Source organism: Bufo bufo, chromosome 1 (assembly GCF_905171765.1).
Source record: "Bufo bufo chromosome 1, aBufBuf1.1, whole genome shotgun sequence".
Classification (NCBI taxonomy): Eukaryota; Metazoa; Chordata; class Amphibia; order Anura; family Bufonidae; genus Bufo; species Bufo bufo.
The window spans coordinates 680,491,042-680,517,926 of record NC_053389.1 but is presented as its reverse complement, the minus strand read 5'-3'; positions in this window follow the sequence as shown (position 1 = coordinate 680,517,926).

Sequence of the window (26,885 nt, the reverse complement as noted above, 5' to 3'; positions counted from 1 at the left end):
GACCGGAATTGTGTGGTCCGAAACGCGTAGACCGTGTACCTTGTCATGTCTTGGAAAGTTTTTACCACATGAAATAAAGCTCTTCATTTTAGAAGATGGACTTTATTCCTTTTCTCATTTTTTTCTTTTTGTACTGAAATAGGCCACTAAACGCTTTCAACACATATAACTGCAGAAGTGAACTGAGAATATATTTTTCTTTTTGTACTAAAATAGGCCAGTAAACGCTTTTACCACAAATAAGTGCAACAGTGAAGTGCGTATATTTTTTTCTTTCTGTACTGAAATAGGCCACTAAACACTTTTGCCACAAATAACTGCACCAGTGAAGTGCGTATATTTTTTTCTTTCTGTACTAAAATTGGCCGCTAAACGTATTCAACACATATAACTGCTGAAGTGAACTGAGAATATATTTTTCTTTTTGTACTGAAATAGGCCACTAAACTCTTTCAACACATATAACTGCAGAAGTGAACTGAGAATATATTTTTCTTTTTGTACTGAAATAGGCCAGTAAACGCTTTTAGCAGAAGTAAATGCACCAGTGAAGTGCATATATACTCATATGTACAGCACTATGGAATGAATGGCGCTTTAATAATTAATAATAATAATAATATTTTTCTTTCTGTACTTAAATAGTCCAGTAAACGCTTTTACCACAAATAACTGCACCAGTGAAATGCGTATATATTTTTCTTTCTGTACTGAAATAGGCCACTAAACGCTTTCAACACATATAACTACAGAAGTGAACTCAGAATATATTTTTCTTTTTGTACTGAAATAGGCCACTAAACGCTTTTACCAGAAATAAATGCACCAGTGAAGTGTGTATATTTTTTTGTTTCTGTACTGAAATAGGCCACTAAACGCTTTCAACACATATAACTTTAGACGTGAACTGAGAATATATTTTTCTTTTTGTACTGAAATAGGCCAGTAAATGCTTTTTAAACCTACAAACCTCCCTATTTCTCAGATAGTTTACACACCGGCGGATACCAACATGCATATATCAAAAACCAAGAAACTACCATGGGAACAACCTTCTACAAAAATATATAATAACTTTATCAATAGTACATATAATATCCAAATACGGGTCTGGGGGAAAAAAAAAGGGGCAAGAAGGAAAAAGAAAAGACACAGAGAAAGCGGGGAGCTGCCCAACGTCAAAAACCAATGTCAACCATATGTTTAGTAACATGCAATAGCAATATCAGGCAAATGGCTTGCGCAGATGTACATGTGTTATATATGGTCTTAAGGGCTATATATAACAAGAGCAACACAAGGTTGCCACTAAATAAGGCTTCAGGGTGAAACGTGCGTCGAGGTCTTCTCGCGTGAAGCTCCATTTCTCCGGTCATACCACCCTGTCTCAGGGTACGTGCACTCTATTATGAGCTGCTTGGTGTATTTTTGTAGGTTATGATATCTGCATGTGCATTTACCTTTCAGGTCATATTGAGGCAATCTATCTAATGTCCATCGTTGTTTCTTAACAGTATTTCACTGATTTAGTCACTTCTGTGGTGTATATATGGTCTGTAATTGCAGATTTATTCTATCTGCGGGGTATATTTTGTAGTCAGACTATATTTGGTCTATATTTGGTATCTCAAGGCCATTATTTGACTTTTTAGTGGCGACCTTGCATTGCTCTTATTATATATACCCCTTAGGACCATATATAACACATGTACGTCTGCACGAGCCATTTGCCTGATATTGCATGTTTCTAGACATATGGTTGACATTGGTTTTTGACGGTGGGCAGCTCCCCGCTTTCTCTGTGTCTTTTCTTTCTCCATCTTGCCCCTTTTTTTCCCCCCAGACCAGTATTTGGATATTATATGTATTATTCTGTTTTTTTGGACAGCAGTGGCTTCCTCTGTGATATCCTCCCATGAAATCCATTCTTGTTTAGTGTTTTACGTATCGTATATTCGCTAACAGGGATGTTAGCATATGCCAGAGACTTTTGTAAGTCTTTAGCTGACACTCTAAGATTCTTCTTCACCTCATTGAGCAGTCTGCGCTGTGATCTTGCAGTCATCTTTACGGGACGGCCACTCCTAGGGAGAGTAGCAGCAGTCCTGAACTTTCTCCATTTATAGACAATTTGTCTTACCATGGACTGATGAACAGCAAGGCTTTTGGAGATACTTTTATAACCCTTTCCAGCTTTATGCAACTCAACAATTCTTAATCGTAGGTCTTCTGAGAGCTCTTTTGTGCGAGGCATCATTCACATTAGGCAATGCTTCTTGTGAAAAGCAAACCCAGAACTGGTGTGTGTTTTTTAAAGGGCAGGGCAGTTGTAACCAACACCTCCAATCTCATGTCATTGACTGGACTCCAGTTGTCTGACACCTTGCTCCAATTAACTCTTGGAGATGTCATTAGTCTAGGGGTTCAAATACTTTTTCCACCTGCACTGTGAATGTTTACATGGTGTGTTCAATAAAAAACATGGTAACATTTAATTATTTGTGTGTTATTAGTTTAAGCAGACTGTGAATGTCTATTGTTGTGACTTAGATGAAGATCAGATCACATTTTATGACCAATTTGTGTAGAAATCCATATCATTTCAAAGGGTTCACATACTTTTTATTGCAACTGTAACTGCAGAAGTGAACTGAGAATATATTTTTCTTTTTTTTCACAGATAAGATAAGCCACTAAAGACTTTTCAACATAGCACTTGCACCCCAAGAACAAATTGATGTAATGACAGAGCTGTATAATGGCTATTTGGATCGCCAAATAATCTTTCCCTGCACTTGTAAATCGCGTTTCTAGCACTGTCCCTAGCGCCTTCTGGCGTCTCTCCCTGCACTAAGATGCTGTGAAATAATTCCTCCCTATCCTTTCCCTGCACTTATAAATCGTTTTTTCACTATATTTGTTCGCAACAAGGTTTTTCCTATTGCTGTCCCTAGCGCCTTCTCACGTCTGTCCCTGCATTCAGAATGCTGGAAAATGGCAGAATCTAAATTGGCTGCCATATTTATAGGGCTGTGACATCACAGGGCTGGCTGTCTGCTGATTGGCTGCATGCATGCATGTCAATCTGTCTGATCCCGCCTTCCTAGAGTTCCTTGCCCTATGTCCTCAGTCCTCACACGTGTAGCTGCCATTTTAGGAAAAATTGCGATTCGTTACCACGAATCGCAAGGAAATTCGCATTCGTTGCAAATTTAATTTTTCCTGAAATTCAGATCGAATTCCACTTCGTCAACTTTGATTCGCTCATCTCTAGTTGGTGCTATAAGCAACAGAAAATATATTCTATTTGAGAGCCACTTTTGGACAGGAAAAGCAGAATCTGCCGCCATATTGGTTGCCACTTCTAAATTCTCTTCTCAGCAGCTGACATTGACTGGTATCCTGGGATCCACTCGGAATAGAGAGGGTGGTCCTGAAGCAAAAGCCAAGGTGGAGCTTCCTGCTGATATAAGATCATCATATGGCATGCTTTCATCAGGACACAGAGCTTCTTGGCTCCCTCACTTACATCATATCTCTAGTTATGGAGAAGGCTGGCATGAATATACTGCTGTTCTCAACCTACTATATACTGTGGAAAGCGGGTGTTTTGTCCAAGCTCACATAGCCCATACAAAAGGGAAATGGGGCTAACCTGCTCTACCCATGGACCCAGAGGCTCCAGGGTTCCAAAGCAAAAATTCTATAGTAATAGACCCCAACTATGACATGCCAGTGACAGGCATGGGTCAAAGGACTGATTGGGCTGTCTCAGACACCACAACCTTGGACATCTGCACATCCTACAGATCTATGGGTTGTGTCTATGTTATGTATGCCCCTGCTGGCATCACATCATCCCATCGTCCGCTAAGTTTTCATTATTAACACCACTCAATCTTTTATTTCCAATCCTCAGTCAAAATTTAGATTATTATGGAGGCCAGAGCCAGAAACAAGAACTGAAAAACCAGCATAATCAAATAAAGCTGTACTAAAGGCTATATACACCTTCGGAAGCATTTTATCAATTTTTAGCAAACTGATAAGAATGTTGCTTCCATACGTATTTATGAGGTCAGGAGATCAGAGATAAGAGCTACACATGACAGCTTGCAGACTGATTTCTAACCCTTGTATCTCAGAAACAACGGAACATTTTTTTTTTAATAACAAGCAATTGAAAAAAAAAAAATTCAGCCTAAAAATTAGCAGAACGCAATCGTTAAAAAAATGCCCCGAAGGTGTCCTTAGCCTTTAAAGGTTTTTGTCAATAGAAATAAGATGAATGTCTATTACAACAAAACACTGCATGTGTACATCAATGAGTATTGACCTGTCAAGGTGCTGTAACCAATATCAGCGTATACTAGTTAGCAGAACTTATTGAATCAGTTCTCCTTGTGATTGATAAGAAATTGCTGTGTCACAGAAGAAGAAGAAGAAGAAGAAGAAGAAGAAAGGTCACCTTAGAAGAGACACGATGGACACACGTTCAGCCTATATACTGTATTTCGACTAATTGTAACATAATATTCCCTGTGATTATAATGAAGTCATGAAGTTACTTTAATGAAGATAAATTGGCTGCCTAAGACATGAAAAGCCTTTTGATGCATAGGACCTGCAGCCATTAGGTTTCTTCTCTTCTCTGAGACCGTAAGTTCCCATTTTATCATTACATAACCACACAACAAGGAGATGAGGACATCCATGAGAAATAGGCTGCGGGCATGAGACAAGGTCATTCTTTTTTAATTACAAAAGGTCTGTGGAACGCACAATAGCTCTTTTATGTACCAGCTTAGCTACTTAAAAGGGACATTCGGAAAATAGAGGTTGTATAGCAAATGTTTTACAAGTGCAGCAGATCCCCCTTGGGACAAGAAGACTTCTTATAACTTTTGGTTCTACATCTTATATTAAATTACTATATCCAGAATCACATGTGTAACCAGCAGTGAAACGTGCACAGTTGTATACAATGTGTTATTATGTGCATGAGTACTCATGGCCATAACTAGGCATTCAGTTTCTGATAATGTGCCAAGTATAATATTAACCCCTTAAACCACTGTGACGTACCTGTACGGGAATGTATGGAGCGGACTGCTGCAGTGAGCCTGCTCCATATGCGTCGGGTGCTGGCTGTATCCCACCAAACCCCGTCATTTAACCCCTCAGGTGCCATGATCAACACCGATCGTGGCACTTGTGAGGTAAGACAGAGGGATGTGGCTCCCTCTGCCTTCCGATCGGAGCCCCGGAAGTAAAATCACGGGGCTCCGATCGATTACCATGGCAGCCTGGACGCTGTTGAAGCCATCCAGCCCTGCCATGGTAAGCTCCATGCTGCGCTGTGCACGAGACACAGCTCATCAGGGACAGTGTAAAGATCCTATTCACCCTAATAGATCTTCAGTAGGATGAATAGGACAAGGGATCAAAAGATCCCAGGTTCTAGCCCCCTAGGGGGGCTAATAGTTATTAAAAAAAAAAATTAAATATTTTTTGGAATATTAAAAGTTTAAATTAATCCCCTTTCCCAATTTTTAATATGAAAAAAATATATTAGGTATCACTGAGTCCGAAAATCTCTGAACTATTAAAATATTTTTAAAAATTCCTGTGGTGAATGCTGTAACAAAAAAATGAAAAACACACGATTTACAATTTTTTAGTCACCCTTTCCCCCCAAAAATTGAATAACAGTGATGAAAAAGTTGTATGTACCAAAAAAATGCTACAAATAAAAACTACAGTTCGTCCCGCAAAAAACAAGCCCTCATACATCAGGGTGAACAAAAATATAAAAAAGCTGTGGCTTTTCAGGTAGATTTCAGGTTTTAATTTTTTTAAAAGTAGTAAAAAAAAAAGTTTGGCATCACCATATTCGTATTGAGCTGCAGAATAAGGAAGTCATGTCAATTTTAGCACACAATGAACACCATTTCAAAACCTTGGTGGAATTGTGTTTTATTTTTCAATATAACCACACAAAGAATTTTTTTCCTGTTTTCCAATAACAGACATTGTAAATTAAATGATGCCATTAAAAAATGCATCTTGTCCCGCAAAAAGTAAGCCCTTATATGGCTATATAAACGGAAAAGTTATGGCTATTGGAACATGGGGGAAAAGATTCAGTAAAATTTGTATTTCATTAATTTAAATCCCTGCTCATGCTGGGCTGTGAAGTTCAGGAGGCGGTCCTATCAGTGATTGACAGCATTCCCTCTATGACTGTGTAAACAGAGATAGCTGTCAATCACTGATAGGACCTTCCCTCTATGACTGTGTATACAGAGAGAGCTGTCAGTCACTGATAGGACCTTCCCTCTATGACTGCGTATACAGAGATAGCTGTCAGTCACTGATAGGACTTTCCCTCTATGACTGTGTATACAGAGATAGCTGTCAGTCACTGATAGGACCTTCCCTCTATGACTGTGTATACAGAGAGAGCTGTCAGTCACTGATAGGACCTTCCCTCTATGACTGCGTATACAGAGATAGCTGTCAGTCACTGATAGGACCTTCCCTCTATGACTGTGTATACAGAGATAGCTGTCAGTCACTGATAGAACCTTCCCTCTATGACTGTGTATACACAGAGATAGCTGTCAGTCACTGATAGGACCTTCCCTCTATGACTGTGTATACACAGAGATAGCTGTCAGTCACTGATAGGACCTTCCCTCTATGACTGTGTATACAGAGATAGCTGTCAATCACTGATAGGACCTTCCCTCTATGATTGTATACAGAGATAGCTGTCAGTCACTGATAGGACCTTCCCTCTATGGCTGTGTATACAGATATAGCTGTCAGTCACTGATGGCACCTTCCCTCTATGACTGTGTATACTGAGATAGCTGTCAGTCACTGATAGAACCTTCCCTCTATGACGGTGTATACAGAGATAGCTGTCAATCACTGATAGGACCTTCCCTCTATAACTGTGTATACTGAGATAGCTGTCAGTCACTGATAGGACCTTCCCTCTATGACTGTGTATACTGAGATAGCTGTCAGTCACTGATAGAACCTTCCCTCTATGACGGTGTATACAGAGATAGCTGTCAGTCACTGATAGGACCTTCCCTCTATGACTGTGTATACTGAGATAGCTGTCAGTCACTGATAGGACCTTCTCTCTATAACTGTGTATACAGAGATAGTTGTCAGTCACTGATAGGACCTTCCCTCTATGACTGTGTATACAGAGATAGCTGTCAGTCACTGATAGAACCTTCCCTCTATGACTGTGTATACAGAGATAGCTGTCAATCACAGATAGGACCGCCTCCTGGACTTCAAAGCCCAGAATGAGCAGGAATTTAAATGTATAAAATACAAGTTTTACTAAATCTTTTCTCATAAAACTATATATCAATCTTCTCAGCATCTCCTGCTCTATAACATGCTGCCTGCAGCTCAGACATCATGTTCAACCTGACAGGTTTCCTTTAAATATAATGTCTTATGGGCTATATCATATTATACACATATGGCCTATTGAAAAACATAAAGTCATCTATGACATGGTTCTTCTGATCTGTAATCTGAAGGAAGGAGATGGCAAACTACAAGTAAAATAATTTCTTCACAGCCACTCCCATTAGACTTGAGGCCAGCTCCTCCCATCTTCATCTTCTCTACATCTCCTGATGTCAGAAAACCTTGATATCACCACAGGCACATATGACCCATCTGCTGGGCATTGGCTTCATCAACTGTGGTGTGCATGTGCCAGAAGAGTTGATGACGCCAATGCCAGATGATGCAGGCCCAGACAGATGGGTGATATGCACCTGTGGGAGATTTCAAGCCCTGGCTTTCTGACACTAGGAGTGGAGGGAGGTGTAAAGAAGATGAAGATGGGAGAAACAGGCCTCAATTCTAATGGCAGTGGCTAGTCTCGATAGGCAAATTAGCTGAAAAATGCCCAAGGAGCAGTACCTTTGGGCTTTTTTCAGCAAATTTACATATTGAAATAAAGATCTTTTTGGGTGAAACAAAGATGGATATATTAACAAAAAGGTAGGTCTGGGATACAGTAAATGTGATCTACAGGGCACCAGGACTGGTTTATAATGGGAAAAGCTGGTGAGCGACTCCCTTTAATGATGCAGTTATTCACAACTACAAGCAATGTGCACAATCCTACCCACGTCTCTTGGGCTTTCTCCAGACAATCTGATTTGCTCACAAAAAAACAAAAAACAAAAAAACCATACCATCAGTTTGCTTTTATAAAAATTTTCCTCCATTGTAGGGGTCTGTCTCAGCTTGCTCTGCGCATCAGGTTTTCATAGCAACCCGGCTCGCAGCTGTGACATCACGTGGGTGGGTTATTTAAACCTGCTTCTGAAAATGCCTATTAATTCTGGAAGGGCCCCTTTGTCAGGTATGGGTATGGAGGGGTCCATCCAGCCCCAAAATGTGTTGTTCTTGCTACAAAAAACATCCTTTGTTACGATCCTTTGGTGCCCAGAAATCAAGCAGCGCCGCCATTTGCTATTCATTCACCAATCCCTATTCAGGAAGTTTTTAATTTTAAATAACTTTTTATGTTAAACATATATTTTTAGAATTTTTGTTGTTTTTTAAATTTCTTTAAAGTCTCACTATCTATGTTTTTAATCCTGCAATTTTGACACTGACAACGAGGTCTATTACTAGGTCATGATTCCTTGTTCTGTACTGGTAACTTTACAGCAGCTATTATAACTGCAGGCAGAATTACAATGACAGATATCACCTGTATATACCGTAGATTAGGATCCATAACTTACATTAGGTAATATCACATCTTATCTGCTCCCTCCTGACCTCTGCACAGCTTACAGAGCATGACCAGAAACTCTCCTATAGAAGTCAATGGTGTCTATGGCTCATGTAGCTGCTCTCAAAATACAGGAAGTCTTAAAGGGGTTGTCTCACTTCCATATTGCCTCCTTTGCTGGCTTGGTGAATTTTTCCATTGCATTATACACTGCTCTTATCCAGAATTATGGCCACTGGTACAGCGCACATATGAGGTGGGCAGGACAGGAACTACTGTGCATGCGTACCTATGTGCGCTCCCATGGCTCTGGTCAACAGAGAGGCTGGCACTTTTTCCTATAGTGTGCAAGCACGACCACCACTGCTGGATTGCAGAAACATCCGAAGTCGATTCGCATAAAACTTCATTTAATACTGTACAGAGCGAGCGTACAGTATTAGAATGTATTGGCTCTAATTAGCCGAAGTTATTACTTTGCGAAGTCTCGCGAGACTTCGCGTAATAACTTCATAAATTGATTTCTACTGTAAAAAAAAACATTTCCCGAACTCGGGTAATTACGCAAAGTCTCGAGAGACTTCTCGAAGTAATAACTTTGGCTGGTAGGAGCCAATACATTCTAATACTTTAACGAGCGCTTGCTCCGTACAGTATTGAAACTAAGTTTTATGCGAATCAACTTTGGATGTTTCATTCGAAGTCGATTCGCTCATCCCGAGTCAAAACCCCTGGGTGCAATCTATGTATCATGTGATGGAATAGATTACTGCCTTGTTTTAACTTTCTCTAGATGATAAATGTCATTTGCTGAGACAACCACTTTAAAATATTTTAGGCCTAGTGGCCAGTGCAAAAACTGATGGATTGTTTATTAAATATAGATAAGGACATTGATTTATTTTTTAAATACAAAAAAAGTTTTAAATAAATATGCTTAACATAAAAACACGATTTAAACAATAGATCATTTCCGGATGACACATTCCCTTTAATAGTGTACAGCATCACTGTGGTTTCTGGTTAGCATTGTTGCCTTGCTGGGATTCCTGGGTTCCAGTTTGAATTAAGATGAATTCTTCTATCAATCTTCTACCTATGTTTATTGTATGCTGATAAATTAAAGGGGTTTTCTGGTTACAGACCCCCAATGTTAATCAGACCTCAGCTCACAGCCCCAATCAGACCCCCAATGTTAATCAGACCTCAGCTCACAGCGCCAATCAGACCCCCAATGTTAATAAGACCCTCAATCAGACCTAAGATCAGACCCGCAATGTTAATAAGACCCCAATAAGACCTCAGATCCCAATGTGAATGAACCCCAATCAGACCTCAAATAATGACCCCATATTCAGACCTCAGATCAGACCCACCCATACGTTAGATCAGACACCCATGCCTCAGATCAGATCCCCATGCCTCAGATCAGACCCCCATGCCTCAAATCAGACCCCCATGCCTCAAATCAGACCATATGTCTCAGATCAGCCCCATGCCTCAGAGCACAAAAAATAGAAAAACTTACCTCTCCTGCTCCAGACGCTGCGGACTCCCAGGATCCAGCTCTCTCTTCTTCCTGCTGCGCACAGTGTGAAGTCACAGAGCATCCTCACACTGTGCGCAGTCACAGCACAGACGATGGCAGAGGACCAGAAAGCAGTGAGTACAGAGCCCTGCATTCACCGCTTCCCGGTCCTCCGGTATTAATGAGCTCTTTCATAATGGAAGCGCTCATTAATATTCGCCCCCATAAAACGCAGTGACATTTCCCCCCCACTTTGGGGTAGGGGGAGTGCATCTTATGGGCCGGGAAATACAGTATATATATTGGGTGGAGCAACCAATAAACATGATGATTACAATAAAAACATAATATATTGATAAGAACAAATATAAAATAACATGATACAGTGCATGGTGATAATCACGAAAGACATAATTATATGTGAAGTTCATCAAATAGTGATCATGTGATACAGAAAGCCATAAAAATGTATAATTAACATCAATAATGTGTCATAATAATCTGATTAAAATATCGACAGGTGGAGTGAAGGATCAGAACAAAAACATACCCATCAGGTACATCGTAGGTCCACATGCAATCACTCGCCAGACTTGGGGTGCAACAACTACCAGTGCGCAGGCGCCAGGTTGCGTCTCGAATGTATGATCTCATGCCGTAGCCGGAGTAGGCGTATCGTCAGCCTCCTCCCCTTTCAGACGCAGTAAAACAGGTCACTAATACCAAAGTTCCAACGCGCATGCCCGCATGAAAACATGTCGGGAAGCGCCATATTGGATATTGGCATTCATCCAAACTTCTATGAGAAATGGACAAAAGAAATCATGAGTATATATTTGTACAATCACATGTGTTCAAAAAGCAATCACCACTACAGGATGTAAAACAGAACATAAAAGCAAGGACATCATAAGGCAAACCAATCCTCTAAGTAAATATCCCCGGATTATAATCAATGTTTAGACCATTTGGTCTCAAACTATTCAATGTATGTATCCAGAACAGCTCCTTCTTCTTCAATAACCAAATTCTATTACCTCCTCGTCTAGGCAAAGGAATGTGATCAATAATCCAACATTTTAATTCACTCTCTGAATGATTTAACTCAAAAAAATGTTTGGGAATGGGCAAATCCTGACGTTTCTTCCTAATGGTATATCAATGGTTATTAAGGCGGGTTTTTAGATCTGTTGATGTCTCACCCACGTACAGTAATTTGCAAGGGCAGATCAGAACATAAATCACAAAATTTGAATTACACGTGAGGTAGAAGGGTATCAAATTCCTCACATCAGTAGTTGGATGTGTAAAAAATCTGCCCTTGCAAATATATTTGCAGTTAACACATCTGAGACATGGGAAGCAACCCTGACTCCGCTGGGTCAATGTACTTTGCATCAATCTAGGACCGGGACCGATATCTGCTCTCACTAACTGGTCGCGCAAATTTCTTGATCTTCGATAGGTGGGGACCCAAATTCAGGAATTTGATTCAAGCAACCTCCCAAAATGCCCCAATGCTTCCTGGTGATACGGTTAATCTCACTGCTATGTTCCGTATATCCAGAAATTAATGGAATCCTAGTATGGGACCCCTTGGCATCCTTCCTCATCAATGTTTCACCTCTATCAATCGCATGTATCTTATCAATTTGAGACTGCAGTAACTTAGGGGGATAACCCCTTTGTGTAAACTTATTAACCATGACATTAAGCGCATCATCAAGTACATCAGGGTCGGAAACAATCCTTTTAGCTCTCAGAAATTGTGAGAAAGGGAGATGTTTGACCATATCCACCATATTACTACTGTCAAAATGCAAGAGGGTATTCTTAAACCGACAGATAAGAATACCGTCCTGCACTTTGACAGTAGTCATCCACGTAATATGGTCAAACATCTCCCTTTCTCACAATTTCTGAGAGCTAAAAGGATTGTTTCCGACCCTGTTGTACTTGATGATGCCCTTAATGTCATGGTTAATAAGTTTACACAAAGGGGTTATCCCCCTAAGTTACTGCAGTCTCAAATTGATAAGATACATGCGATTGATAGAGGTGAAGCATTGATGAGGAAGGATGCCAAGGGGTCCCATGGTATGTTTTTGTTCTGATCCTTCACTCCACCTGTCGATATTTTAATCAGATTATTATGACACACAGCACCTGATGATTATTGATGTTAATCATACATTTCTATGGCTTTCTGTATCACATGATCACTATTTGATGAACTTCACATATAATTATGTCTTTTGTGATTATCACCATGCACTGTATCATGTTATTTTATATTTGTCTTATCAATATATTATGTTTTTATTGTAATCATCATGCTTATTGGTTGCTCCACCCCCTAATTATGTTTGGCTATTTATACTTTGTAATGCACTTGTGTTTTATGCTTGAGAAAGGCTCTGTGTCTGAGCCGAAACGTTGCTTCACTGTCCCACATGGGTCAATAAACCACGATTTTCTACTGGAAGTGCTGTCCGTTTCCTACTATATATATATATATATATATATATATATATATATATATATATATATATATATATATATATATATATATTAGTGTTGGGCAAGCATGCTTGGCCGAACACTTTTCTTATTCGAGCGGAGGTACTGGCACTCACTGTAATGCCGTAGCCATGTTGGTTACTGGCATTACAGTGATTGGCTGGCCAGAACGCGTCATCGGGTGCTACATAGCGTCCGATGACACGTGGTTCGGCTCAGTCTTAGTCAGGGAAAGCTGCAGCAGAAGGGGCATATAGTGTAGGGACAGGAATTGTTTTTTTTCTAGGCAGGGTTTACTGGTGAAAGGTGTTAGAGACTCAAAAGTCTTTTTAAGGAATATTGTTTTATCTGGCTGCCATATATATTATTAGCGCAACCTGCGCTAAATTGCGTGCAATTGTTTGGCCGCTGCTGACAGTGACACAACCTCTGCTACATCTGTTGTGTTCCATTTACGCTGTGATGTGAAATTCAGCGCAATTGTTTGGCCGCTGGTGACAGCGACATTACCTGCACTATATCTCCAGTATAACGTTAGCGCATCTGAAATATCAGTGACATTCAGTGTAATTTTTTCGCCGCTGGTGGCAGCGACATTACCTGTGCTATATCTACTGTATAACGTTAGCGCATCCTAAATATCAGGGACATTCGGTGTAATTTTTTTGCTGCTGATGGCAGCGACATTACCTGCGCTACATCTCCTGTATAACGTTTGCCCATCCTAAATATCAGTAAAATTCAAGCAAATTTTTTCGCCGTTGGTGATAGCGACATTACCTGCGCTACGTCTCCTGTATAACGTTTGCGCATCCTAAATATCAGTGACATTTAGTTAAATTTTTTCGCCGTTAGTTACAGAGACATTACCAGTGCTAAATCTCCTGTATAACATTTGCACATCCTAAATATCAGTGACATGCAGTTTAATATTTTGGCCGCTGATGACAGCGACATTACCTGCGCTACATCTCCTGTATAACGTTTGCGCATCTTAAATATCTGTGACATTCAGTTTATTTTATTTGCGCATACACTTACAAAACCTGCGCTACTGTACGTGTGACATATATACCATTTAATATGCGCAAGGCGAGCAGTAAGGGACAGGGAAGAGGACGTGCTGCTGATGGTGCACGCAGAGGCCATGGCCCTGGGCGCGGTGAATCTGTGCCTGCTGCCAGAGCACAAGAAACACACTCATCCATAATAGCTAGCTTCATGTCCCAGTTTGCAGGGCGGCGCAGGACACCACTCTCGAAGTCACACCAGTGCGACCAGGTGGTCGGTTGGATTGCAGCCGATAAGGCTTCCAGTTCAGGGGGGAGGGATCCGCAGCACCGCAACAGGCTGGAATAGGCAGTGGGGTGGCAAAAGGAAGAAGGCGGCCACACCAAACAGGCCCACAACTGTTCCCCGGAGCACCCCCTTGCGGCAATCTCCCTTGCCAAGGGGTAAGTGTTCTGCAGTCTTTTGAGGAAAGTGCGAACGATAAAAGAATTGTCATTTGCAACCAGTGTATTTTTCCCAGTGTGCCATCCCCGCCTTACACCAGCATGTGTCCCATAACATCACCCGTGCCCTGACCAATGCAGTTATTGGGAAGGTCCATGTAACGACTGACACATGGACAAGTGATTTTGGCCAGGGATGCTACATTTCCCTGACAGCCCACGGGTGAACATTGTGGTGCCGGGAGCGAGTCGTACCCTGGGATGGCACAGGTGTGACCGACGCCAAGGATTGCGGGCCCTACTTCCATCAGGATTTCCGCTACCACCTACATTAGTGGCTGCAACTCCCCCTTCTCCTCCTCCACTTCCACCTCTGAATTCTCATCTTGCAGCACCAGCATCAGTAAGTAGTTGGAAGCAGTGTAGCACTGCAGTGGGGAAGCGGCAACAGGCCGAGCTGAAACTAATTTGCTTAGGTGACAAACCGCACACCGCCACAGAGCTGTGGCAGGGTATAAGCTACCAGACTGAGCTGTGGCTCTCACCACTCAACCTACAACCAGGCATGGTTGTGTCTGATAATGACCGTAACTTGGTGGCGACTTTGGAGCTCGGCAAGCTCACACACATACCATGCCTAGCCCACATGTTCAACTTAGTGGTTCAGCGGTTTCTCAAACCCTACCCCAAGCTACAGGTGAAGGTGTGCCGCGTGTGTGCCCATTTCCGAAAGTCATCTACAGCTGCCGTCGGTCTGGCAACGCTGCAGCAGCACTTGCAATTGCCAGCTCACCGACTGTTTTGCGACATGAGCATTCCACGTTCCACATGTTGGGCAGGCTTGGTGAGCAGCAGAGGGCAGTAGTGGAATACCAGCTGCAACATGGTCGTCGCTTTTCCAGTCAACTGCCGCTCTTCACAAGCGACGAGTGGGCATGGATGTCAGACCTCTGTAAGGTTTTATGCGACTTTGAGGAATCAACACAGATGGTGAGCGGCGATGCCGCTATTATCAGCATAACCATCCCACTTCTGCGTCTACTGAAATGCTCGCTGCACAATGAAGGTGGACGCTTTGCATGTGGAAGAGGTGGAAATGGGGGAAGACAGTACACAGGGTGACAGCCAGACCACCCTCCGTTCGTTTTCTCAGCACGAATTGGATGATGATGATGATGATGAGGAGGAGCAGGAGACGGTTGCCTCCACTACAGAGGGTAGTACCCATAGCAGGTTTATTCCATCTGTTCAGCGTGGATGGGCCGAAGAGGAGGAAGAGGATGAGATTGAGAGTCATACTCCTGATGAGGACAGCGAAGTCTTGTCTGTTGGGACTCTGGCACACATGGCTGACTTTATGTTATGCTGCCTTTCCTGTAACCCTCGTGTGATACGCATTTTGGCCAACACCAATTACTGGTTGTTTACCCTTCTTGACCCCCGCTACAAAGAAAACTTCTCATCTCTCATTCCTGTGGTGGAGAGGACTAGCAATATGGTGCAATACCAGAAGGTCCTTGTGGAAAAATTGCTCCAAAAATTTCCAGCTGACAACTGTAGCGGCCGAGTACGAAGTTCCTTGGGCAACCAAGGAGGGGAGACGAGGGGAACACACAGCAGTTCCAACAGAGGCAGGGCAACACTCTCCAAGGCCTGGGATAGTTTAATGACACACCGCCAGAACCCTCACCCTGATGCGCAGCCTACTGTTACAAGGAGGGAAAAGTTTTGGAAGATGGTGAAGAAGTATGTAGCAGACCGTGTCAGCATCCTCAGTGATCCCTCTGTGCCTTACAACTATTGGGTGTCCAAGCTGGACACGTGGCACGAACTGCTGCGCTACGCCTTGGAGGTGCTGGCCTGCCCTGCCGCCAGCTTTTTGTCAGAGCGGGTATTTAGTGCTGCTGGGGGCAAAATAACTGATAAGCGCATCCGCCTGTCAACTGAAAATGCTGACAGGTAACTTTTATCAAAATGAACAAGGCCTGGATTGCCCCTGACTTCTCTACTCCACCAGAGGAAAACGGCTGAACATAAAGGCACTTTAAATGTGGCTTTTATGGTGTATTGAATGCACTGTATTCCCATGCACCCCTTCCACCACAAAAAAGGGTGTAATAAAGGGTGTATTGGAGTGCCGATTCCTTGTCATTTTTAGCAGCCCTTTCACTTAGTGCATAGGCTTTATCAGTGTAGGAGTCCCACTACCTGAACAATTGTACCACAATGTGAATGAGGCCCTCCTTTTTGTGATATACAGGTTGTATCGGAGTGCCTTTTCCTTGTAATTTTTGGCAGCACTTGCACTTTATATACAAGTAAATGTACAGGAAAGAATGTTTCCTAACAATTTTTCCTCTAAAATCGATTTTATCTTCAGTTTGGTGCGTATTATTGTCAGTCTGTAAAAGTGGCGTACTACTCGGACAACATCGTTCCCAGCAGCGACCTGGGAGTCCAAGATGCATCCAGACATTCTCCCCGTGCTGTTCCCAAACTATTACAGTGTTGTTTCCATCAATTTCTGACCTTTTCCTATGAACCAGACACCCTCCCCTTTTCAGAGCAGGGGTGCCTGGTTTAATGCTTGGGTTCTCCCATTGACTTCCATTGTGGTCCGGTGCTCTGTAGAGCACCCGAGCATCCCAAAGTGTTCTCCTCAAGCACCCGAGCACTTTGGTGCTCAATCAACACTAATAAATAAATAAATAAAAATATATATATACAGTACAGACCAAAAGTTTGGACACACCTTCTCATTCAAAAAGTTTTCTTTATTTTCATGACTATGAAGGCATCAAAACTATAAATTAACACATGTGGAATTATATACATAACAAACAAGTGTGAAACAACTGAAAATATGTCATATTCTAGGTTCTTCAAAGTAGCCACCTTTTGCTTTGATTACTGCTTTGCACACTCTTGGCATTCTCTTGATGAGCTTCAAGAGGTAGTCCCCTGAAATGGTTTTCACTTCACAGGTGTGCCCTGTCAGGTTTAATAAGTGGAATTTCTTGCCTTATAAATAGGGTTGGGACCATCAGTTGTGTTAAGGAGAAGTCAGGTGGATACACAGCTGAGTTGTTATGTATATAATTCCACATGTGTTAATTCATAGTTTTGATGCCTTCAGTGTGAATCTACGATTTTCATAATCATGAAAATAAAGAAAACTCTTTGAATGAGAAGGTGTGTCCAAACTTTTGGTCTGTACTGTATATATATACAGTTGCAAGAAAAAGTATGTGAACCCTTTGCAATGATATGGATTTCTGCACAAATTGGTCATAAAATGTGATCTGATCTTCATCTAGGTCACAACAATAGACAATCACAGTCTGCTTAAACTAATAACACACAAAGAATTAAATGTTACCATGTTTTTATTGAACACACCATGTAAACATTTACAGTGCAGGTGGAAAAAGTATGTGAACCCTTGGATTTAATAACTGGTTGAACCTCCTTTGGCAGCTATAACTTCAACCAAACGCAGGGGCGTCGTTAGGTCAAAACATTCTGGAGGCTGGAGCCTTGGATGTTTTGTCCAGTGCCCCGAATGCAGGGCCGGTGCCACCCATAAGCAAGGTAAGCCACCGCGTAGAGTGCACTCTTGCTGGAGGCGCCGCCCCCAGCCCACGGCGCCACCTCCTAGCTAATTTATTCACTTGCCTCTGTGTAATCTCGCACAGGCGCACTGGCAGAGGCATCGTCGAGCGAAGTGTGCATGCGCTGTCTTCCAGCGCACCTCGTTCGGCGATGCCTCTGTCAGTGCGCCTGTGCGAGATTAAGGCGCTTCTCTTCAATTACACAGAGGCAAGTGAAGTGAATAAATTAGTTAGGAGGCGGTGCTGGGCGGGGAGGGGATCTGTGGATGACACTTAGGGGGATCTGTGGATGACATTTATGGGGATCTGTGGTGGATGACACTTATGGGGGATCTGTGGATGACATTTATGGGGATCTGTAGTGGATGACTCTTATGGGGGATCTGTGGATGACACTTATGGGGGATCTGTGGATGACATTTATGGGGGATCTGTGGATGACATTTATGGGGGATCTGTGGATGACACTTATGGGGGATCTGTGGATGACATTTATGGGGGATCTGTGGTTGACACGGATGGGGATCTGTGGATGACACTGATGGGGATCTGTGGATGACACTTATGGGGGATCTGTGGATGACACTTATGGGGGATCTGTGGATAACACTTATGGGGGATCTGTGGATGACACTTATGGGGATCTGGGGATGGCACTGTTATGCATGATCTGTGGGGTTGCCCAGACGGCTAGGCCCTTCACTGTAGTTATTAAATCCATTCAGCAGTCCCCCATTCACTGAAGGGGGGACTGCTGAAAGGGGTTAATAACTACTGTGAAGGCCCCCCCCCCGGTGGTGATGAGGGCGTGGCTTCATGGCTTGGGGCGTGGCTTCACATGGGCTCATGCCCCGGATCTCTTCAAACTCTAGCAATGCCCCTGACCAAACGTTTCCTGTAGTTGCAGATCAGACGTGCACAACTGTCAGGAGTAATTCTTGACCATTCCTCTTTACAGAACTGTTTCAGTTCAGCAATATTCTTGGGACGTCTGGTGTGAATCGCTTTCTTGAGGTCATGCCACAGCATCTCAAGCGGGTTGAGGTCAGGACTCTGACTGGGCCACTCCAGAAGGCGTATTTTCTTCTGTTTAAGCCATTCTGTTGTTGATTTACTTCTATGCTTTGGGTCGTTGTCCTGTTGCAACACCCATCTTCTGTTGAGCTTCAGCTGGTGGACAGATGGCCTTAAGTTCTCCTGCAAAATGTCTTGATAAACTTGGGAATTCATTTTTCCTTCGATGATAGCAATCCATCCAGGACCTGATGCAGCAAAGCAGCCCAAAACCATGATGCCCCCACCACCATACTTCACAGTTGGGATGAGGTTTTGATGTTGGTGTGCTGTGCTTCTTTTTCTCCACACATAGTGTTGTGTGTTTCTTCCAAACAACTCAACTTTGGTTTCATCTGTCCACAGAATATTTTGCCAGTACTGCTGTGGAACATCCAGGGACTCTTGTGCAAACTGTAAACGTGCAGCAATGTTTTTTTTTGGACAGCAGTGGCTTCCTCTGTGGTATCCTCCCATGAAATCCATTCTTGCTTAGTGTTTTACGTATCGTAGATTCGCTAACAGGGATGTTAGCATATGCCAGAGACTTTTGTAAGTCTTTAGTTGACACTCTAGGATTCTTCTTCACCTCATTGAGCAGTCTGCGCTGTGCTTTTGCAGTCGTCTTTACAGGACGGCCACTCCTAGGGAGAGTAGCAGCAGTGCTGAACTTTCTCCATTTATAGACAATTTGTCTTACCGTGGACTGATGAACAACAAGGCTTTTGTAACCCTTTCCAGCTTTATGCAAGTCAACAATTCTTAATCGTAGGTCTTCTGAGAGCTATTTTGTGTGAGGCATCATTCACATCAGGCAATACTTCTTGTGAAAAGCAAGCCCAGAACTGGTGTGTGTCTTTTATTGGGCAGGGCAGCTGTAACCAACACCTCCAATCTCATCTGATTGATTCGATCCAGTTGGCTGACACCTCACTCCAATTAGCTCTTGGAGATGTCATTAGTCAAGGGGTTCACATACTTTTTCCACCTGCACTGTGAATGTTTACATGGTGTGTTTAATAAAAACATTGTAACATTTAATTCTTTGTGTGTTATTAGTTTAAGCAGACTGTGATCACATTTTATGACCAATTTGTGCAGAAATCTATATCATTCCAAAGGGTTCACATACTTTTTCTTGCAACTGTATATACATATATTATATAAAGCTGAGTGTATGTGTGTGTGTGCGTCCGCTAAAGGAATCCGCACTGTCACATTTACAATCACGAAATTTGGTACACAGGTACATCAGGTGTCCGGGAAGGTTTTAGACCAGGTCTCAGCTCTCTAGGACGTACAGTTCCTGAGATATTCCCAAAAATGGCATTAGCTAATAGAAGCTTGGTAACATGACCCTTATCAGCCAATAGAAGCTTGCAGGCCGTTAGCCTCCACATACACAGTTTTACTCCAGGTTTCCAAAACAACCCAGCCATTTATTTTCACTGCTGTAGGTCAACTTTAAAGGAAATCTGTCACCAGGATAATCGCTATTGAAGTAAAGCCATGGCCTAATAGCGCTTAGTACCTTATTTCAAGATGTGCCTTTGTTTCAGCAATAGATGTTTTTATCCTCTGAAAATCCAGTTTATTTGAAATGCAAATGAGACAGTAAGGTGCCCAGAGGGGCATCACTTTTGCACGAAGGAGCCCAGACATGCCCCCTGCCACAATGTGTCCACCCTCAAAAGACGAACTTAAAACCCTGCCTTGAGGTCCCACTAAACCACGCCCCTGATCTGGTTAGGCCACGCTCCTCCCACTTCTTAGCCGACAGGGATTGAAAAAATTAAGTTAGAAATCAACTTCTGTCAGCTGCAAAGGTGGGAGGGAGGGTGACTTTTTCCCTGCAGCTCAGACTCAGACAGCACAGTGCTGCTGTCTTAGAGTGAGCTGTTCAAAGGGACACGGCCCCGCTCCAGTTAGGCCATGCCCCGCCCCACTCCTCAGCCGACAGGGATTGAAAAAAATGAAGTTAAAAATAAACTCCTAGGTCCCGCTAAGCCACGCCCTGATCTGGTTAGGCCACACCGCTCCAACTCCTCAGCCGACAAGGATTGAAAAAATGAAGTTAAATATCAGCTTCTGTCAGCAGCAGGGGTGGGAGGGAGGGTGACTTTCTTCCTGCAGCTCACACTCAAACAGCACAGTGCTACTTTCTGAGAGTGAGTTTTTCAAAAGGACATCCTTGTGTCCGTCCAGGCCCTACGCCAGATGGAGGACAGGGAGTCTGAAAGCCGGACTGTCCGGCCTAAAACTGGACCTCTGGCAACTCTAGGGGCAGGCTGCTGTGGAGGTCACAGTTAAGGGGATGGTCCACTATGGAGGTCAATGTTAAGGGACAGATTGCTGTAAAGGCCACTGTTAAGGGGGCGGGCCCCTGTGGAGGTCACTGTTAAAGGGGAAGGCTGCTGTAAAAGTCAAAGTTAAGGGGGTGGGCTGCTGTGGAGGTCCAATTTTAAGGGACAGGGCACTGTGGGGTGGGGGGCTGTGGAGGTCACTGTTAAGCGGATGGGGTGCCGTAAATATCACTGTTATAGTGGGTAGTGTTGATATTTTTTGGTGACACACACAAACATTACATTAAATAGATTAAATATATATATATATACAGAGGAAAAATGGCGGCACTGACTGCAATGAGAAAAGACGGGTGCACGCTCCTGGGGAATCGACCTCTTACCCCAACCAATATATCCATATTTTCTGGATATATATATATATATATATATATTTACCAATGACCCAATCACCACTAATTTTTTTAATGATTTTATGGTTTGGGCAGTGGTTGCAATTTTTCATATCGTCCTAGAGCACCAAAAAGTCATGTCCTGGGCCCTGATCTTATTATATAGGGGAGCCTACCCTGCTTTTCTTCAGTTACTATATCCCACCCTAGAATAACCTGCAAACCCAACAATGACTAAGCCTTTAAACTTGGCATCTCAAAATGAACTGTAGATTCCAATGTTTTATTACTCTAGTCAGAATAAAGTGTCTGGTGCCACAATCATAGAGATGTATTCATACAATTTATGAGCCACGCTGCTCCATTATACAAACACAACATAAGAAATTGACCTTCTTCACTGCTTGGCGGCAAGCCAAGATACTACTCAACCCTCACATGATAGGACTTGAGTATTTCAAATCCAAAGGGGAGAACTGTAAACGCTTCTTCATTCTAAAACTGTTGAGTTAGGTAAAATGTAAATTCAGGTATTTTTGACATAGCTATAACACAGATAACATGAAGAAACTACAGGCAATGCAGAAAAGGTGCTTGGTAAGCAGTATGTAGGCCATAGCAGACAGAAGTTACAAAATCCCTAGAAATACTGATAGAGAAACTGTAGAAAAGAACAAAGTTTCCCTTTATTACGAATTAGGGAATATTTTTATCTCCCACATCCCAAACTACATGTACATGATCGATGTGATTGTGTGGACATAGAAGTAATGCCCATGCAATCACCCACTGGCAGGTAGCTGGTCCTCCAGGATTAATGGTGGAGACTGGAGAAAACTCTGATCCCAGCCATTTAAACCCTTCTGCATGTCAGTCAATACTGATCAAGTTATTGACAGAGGGATGGGATTCCCATCGTCATCTCACCACCAATCCCTGCTATTCAATTATTTGGGCTGATGGTTTCTTACTATCAGTCCGAATGGTTGTCCAGTATAATGCATGCCCCGAAAGATACCTAGATGCCTACCGTTCTTATAGTCTTATCAGTGATGTTCCTGCTATTTCAGCCTTTCACACAATAGCCTGCCTGATAAGATGTGGCCATGAGGCCATTCTCCTCCAGGGGCACATCAACAGAGTAATATATCAGCCAGGATCCCCAAGGTATTTCCATTTTTTACATTAAAAGGGCATAAACTAGTCAGGACCCCCACAGATAAACCATCGGATATGATAGGCCATTAGTGTTAAAGTACGGTTGAGCATGAAAAGTTTACAGCTGCCATAAATCTTTATAACCAGATTTAAGATTCCCATGATGTTCTTAGATCAAAAAGAAGTCTATGAATGTATGAAATATCGCCCCAACAATGAATGAATCAGTTGGCTATTTCTAGTGCAGAATCTTTGAAATACGATCCACTTAATGCATTTGTTACATCGCTCATTTTCCCCGTCTATTCGTCCATTGATTCATTCTGACCCTATGAATCTTGACAATACACTTGACAGTATGCCACCGGCTTGCCATTAATCTGCAGGATGTATAGCGTCTGATTAATGCTTCGTCAGGCTCAGCCATTTCCGTTCTGCACTTTGTGCCAGTCTTTAGACACACCTACAGCTCTGCCTCTGGCAGTACAATAGCTGGTAGGAAACATGAAGCAAGCTTTAATTGAGTGGCATCTCAGAACTTGAGTACGCGTTCTGCTGTGTCAGTCCGATGAATGATTTGAACATAAATAGTGTATGTCATTGTGCAGTATGTAGAGTGTAGCAATATAATTTATTTCTCCAAAAGTTAGCATATCCTGCAAGCACAAATTGTAATGTGTACAATGCAATACCTGGAGTAATGTCTGTGTAAGCTGAGCACAGCCCAGAACAATAGTCTTTACTGAGATACACCAGTACGAGGCTATGGCCTTAAATAGGGGTGCACACTGTCTCCTCAAATGAGAGTTACACGACTTGAATTTATTTCTAGTAGGTATAATACCACATTAATTTTGAATGACCCCCATTTCTCAGTTCTGTTGTTTGCATGTGAAATCTTGTGCAGCCATGCTTTTATTAGTTCTCTATATGCTTGCTTGATGGATATGCACCTGTGACCATGATTGTGTTAGTCTAAATTTTCTTGTAGTATATATTGAGGGTAGCGCCTCTTTTAGACTGAGCAACACCCATCTGCCTGGGGCTTCTGAGCAGAGTAGAAATGTAGCTGGTTCCTGCACTGCCCTGAATATTGTAGGCTTAGGCAAGTCCAAGAGAGGCAGTTCTGTTAGTGTTAGGCCAGACACACGTTTGATCAAAAATGTGCGCAAAGAGCTTCTATGTTTTCAGCTTCTATGTTTTATACACCAGTACGAGGCTATGGCCTAAAATAGGGGTGCACACTGTCTCCTCAAATGAGAGTTATACGACTTGAATTTATTTCTAGTAGGTATAATACCACATAAATTTTGAATGACCCCCATTTCTCAGTTCTATTGTTTGCATGTGAAATGTTGTGCAGCCATGCTTTTATTAGGACTTGAATGCTACTAGCAACAGTCACAACTCACAGGTGGCAATGGTGGCTCGCCTTCCAAACTTAAAAGGTTTGTCAGTTCCTAAAGGAGTCCTAACCTGTGTCTTGAACATAACAAACCCCACTCATCTATCCATGGCCCGACCACTGCTCCATTCACAGTCACTTGTAGGACCAGTGAGCAGTTTGGTCCCATGACAGCTGCGGCCAGCCACAGGCCTCAGCGGTCACAGTGGCATTAACACACAGCAGGATGTACCATGGTGACTGACTTCTCATACTGTTTGCAAAATGGTTCCTACCTTCAACCGCCTCTCAGACCCTCTCGTTGTGGGCGACTCTCTCCACCCACTGAACACACAGGGGGCCCACTCTCCACCCAGTTACAGTTAATATTCTGCTGTGACAGTACACTTCTCTCACACAACCCATATTTTACACAGGGGCTTGGCTCGACTGTCTTCTACCACTGTGAGAAACGGCAGCACCATTAAAGACTCATTACTCCACACCTGTGCTTTCTCATGCTCTACTGGGCCCAACTAATTTGGCACTCCCAAGCAATCACTGCACCCAGGATGAGGTTGCTGCAATGACGGCCCATGCCCATCACTGTCCCACTCTGTGTGGCAGATACAGGCTCCACTGCCTATCAAGATATCCAAGAGATCCAGCTATCAGTGTCCTATCTAACTTTTGCAGGCTGCAGCCTGAGCTTCTCATTGAAGGCCTCCTGGACTGTATCTAGGGCACATGCATGCTTCTTGGCTCTTAAAAGGCCAGCACTTGGACGCCTAGTTTTCTTCAACCAATGGCTGTTCACTTGAGGGTATTTAAGGCACCTATATGGAAGGTGTGCTGTTCAGTTTGTCTGCTTGTGTACTGACTTCTGCCTGTTTACTGATTCTGACCCTCTGCTGCCTATCCTGACCTTAGCCTGTTTACCACATTGCTGTCTGCTCTTACCTCAGACTTGTTTCACATACAGTATTGGTGTGAACACTTCCTGCCATGACCTCTGCCTGTTTCCAGACTATGAGTTTTGCCTGACCCTTTGGTGCTTTGAACCAGTGTCTCTGACTTCAGTTGGTCAGTTGCCAACCACACCTGGACTTTTCCTCAGAGATAAAAACAAAAGTTAGTCAGCACATCCAAGAGATAGGGGCCAGTATAGGGATTAAAGGGTGAAAACCAGAGGAACACTAGGACAACGCCCTTAGATCTAGACCAAAGTCAAACTGGTTGTTTGGTGCATTGGTTCCACACCCACTGCCCATAACAGACTGAGCATGGGCAACCTAACAATTATCACAAGGAGAGCAACCAAAGCAATAACATATTATATCAATACATATTAAAACAATAGAACTTGTTCTTGAGTTAAACCTGTGGTGAGCTGGAAAAAACATGTCAGACACAGTTCATCCTGATGTGTATGACTTATGTAAATATTGTAGAAAGCAGGATGATCACCTCCATTCTCTGCAGGTGAACATCTAAGGCAGAGGTGGCCAACCTTACAGACACAAAGAGCCAAAAAACAACAACATATGACTACCAGGAGCCACAAGCTATACATTTACACAAGAGTCACCGTATTTTTCGCCCTACAAGATGCACCTAGGTTTTAACAAAGAAAAATAAGAGAACATTTTTTTTTTTCATCTGATCTGAGGTCTGATAAAAATATTTTCTTCTTATTTTTCATTAGCAGAGAAAAAAAGAAAAAATATATTTTTCATCAGACCTCAGATCAGACTCCAAAATCAGATCCCCAATCCTCATCTGACCTAAAATAAGATCCCCAAACCTCATCAGACCTCCAAATCAGACCCCCAAAATAAGACCCCCAATGCTCGGATCAGACAACACAAATCAGACTCCAATTTCAGTCCCTCATTGCTCAGATCTCCCCCCCAATGCTCAGATCTCCCCCCCCCCTTGCTCAGATCTCCCCCTTCTCAGATCTGATCCCCCATGCTCAGACCTGACCAACCCATGCTCAAACAAGACCCCCATGCTCAGATCTGCCCCCCTATGCTCAGATCTGCCTTCCATGCTCAAATCTGAACCCTGATGCTCAGATCTTTCCCCCATGCTCAGATCTGACTCTCATGCTCAAATCAGACCCCCATTGCTCAGATCAGGATCCCCTCATGCTCAGATCAGAACCTCCCATGCTTAGCTCAGACCCCCATGCTCAGTTCTATAATAAATAAATAAAAATCTCTTCCCTCTCCTGATCAGGCACTGGGCTCCTGCTCGGGCACCTGCTACTCTGCAGGTCTGACACGCTCTCCACTGTGACCTGATGAGCACAACGTCAGATTGTAGTATTTCTCCACGTACTACGTTCTCACACTGTGTGCATCAAGACGTAGTGGAGAGTGAGCTGGTGCTGCAAAGTAGCAACAGTGCCCGATCAGGAGAAGAGATCTGAGCATGGGGTGGAGAGTGAGCGGCCTGACTGCTTCCCAGCTCCACAGCTAGAGCCACACTTGAAGAAGCAAAGAGCCGCATGCGGTTTAAGAGCCACAGGTTGGCCACTCCTGATCTAAGGGGCAGGGCTTAACAGTCTTTGTTTCCTATTGGAGATGCGGCTTTTGAATTTCTTTTTAGCCATAAAGAGGTTTTTCAATTATTTTTTATTTTTTTACTGATGACCTATCCTCAGGATAGGTCATCAGTATTTGATTGGTG